Raw genomic sequence first — 1,821 nt, 5'->3', positions numbered from 1 at the left:
CTGTGGACAAAATTTAGAGCATATTTGTTTCTTTCTACCCGATTTCTCCAGAATTTGGAAACTGTATTTTTAACTTATGGCAACATAGTTATTTGCATAAGTGTAATAAGAATCAGTTTTCTTTTGCGCAATTGGAGAAACTGATTATTTTACCAAGGCTTTGACTGGAATGATATGCTTTCCTTTAAAGGATCAAATTTGACTTCTAAAGCCAATAAAAGCCCCTTTGGAAAACTGGCCTCATACCTTGTCTACACAGTCTCTGTACAGGGTTCCTGACCTATGGTAAGTAAGGAATGTCACTTTCTGGCAGGCCCAGAAGCTCCAAGTTGTCTTGGGACCTCAAGAGGAGAGGAATTTACCAAACTCATAGGTATTTGAGGGTACAAACCCATGGCAGGGCTCAGCTTTAAAAAGTCTTATCTGAGAATCTGAGATTCCTTCTAAGGAACAGAATTCCATCAAAGCCAATTTGAAAACAGTTTATGTGAAAAATAATTATTCTTGCTGCACTTTATACAAATAATCAAGCCAAGTGTAAGACTAAGGCTTCCTTTTGCAAACAAATCAGTCTTACCACGACTTTTCTTCAGTAAAAATGGGAAACTGGAGAGAAAAAAAAATGTTTCAAAAACTATGGTACACTTGTTATTAAATTTTAGTCTCATCAGTTGTTTTTAAGGTTTTTTTTCTACAATTTAGACTGACTGCTTATTCATGTAAACCAATCAGTGGTCTCTGACTGCAGCTCAGAAGAAACAAGAGGGATGGGCAATGTAAAAATCTGAATCAATATTCTAATTCCGGGCACATATTGGCATTGGCTAGCAACCCCATATCAGCTTGGTTTCTAACAATTACCCAGTTCACGGAAAGCCTTCTTGCTACTTGGAATAATTCTATTTATTTTTGCTTTACTGTTGTGGAATATATTGCTATTGTACTCTGTGTAGCAATGCAGGATGATCTCACCTCAGTGATCTCTCAAATTGAACACTTATTAATCTTCCAGATACCATCTTCTTTTGGAACTCAAGAACTGTGAATGGCACTCACCATACTGATGCTTTCTGACTGAGCTCCTCTCTACCCTAATTACAGGAGACCCTAATAGTTAGGTGGGAATATCGTCACTCCTATTCATTATGAAAAAATTACGGAAGATGGATCTTCATTCCTCTGCAACCCTTAGGATTAAGGGTTCTCTTATAAAAGGTAGGTGGAGAAATGTCAGAGGCGTTTAAACCAGAGTGCCTCCACCTTGAATAGGGGTTAGGTAAAATGAGGCTGAGACCTGCTGGGCTGCATTCCCAGATGGTTAGGCCTTCTAAGTTACAGGACAAGATAGGAGGTCGGCACAAGACAGAGTTCATGAATACCTTGCAGATAAAACAGCTTGCAGTAAAGAAGCCACCAAAGCCCACCAAAACCAAGATGGTGACAAGAGTGACCTCTGGTCGTCCTCAGTGCTATACTCCCACCAGCACTATGGCAGTTTACAAATGCCATGTCAATGTCAGGAAGTAACCCTATATGGTCCAAAAAGGGGAGGCATGAATAATCCACCCCTTGTTTTAGCATACAATCAAGAAATACCATAAAAATGGGCAACCAGCAGCCCTTGAGGCTGCTCTGCCTATGGAGTAGCCTTTTTTTAAAAATTTTTTTTATTATACTTTAAGTTCTAGGGTACATGTGCGTAACATGCAGGTTTGTTACATATGTATATTTGTGCCATGTTGGTGTGCTGCACCCATCAACTCATCAGCACCCATCAATTCATCATTTATATCATGTATAACTCCCCAATGCAATCCCTCC

The sequence above is a fragment of the Rhinopithecus bieti genome, unplaced genomic scaffold (assembly GCF_001698545.2).
Source record: "Rhinopithecus bieti isolate Rb0 unplaced genomic scaffold, ASM169854v2 scaffold_43749, whole genome shotgun sequence".
NCBI classification, from domain to species: domain Eukaryota; kingdom Metazoa; phylum Chordata; class Mammalia; order Primates; family Cercopithecidae; genus Rhinopithecus; species Rhinopithecus bieti.
This window is presented reverse-complemented; position numbering follows the sequence as displayed.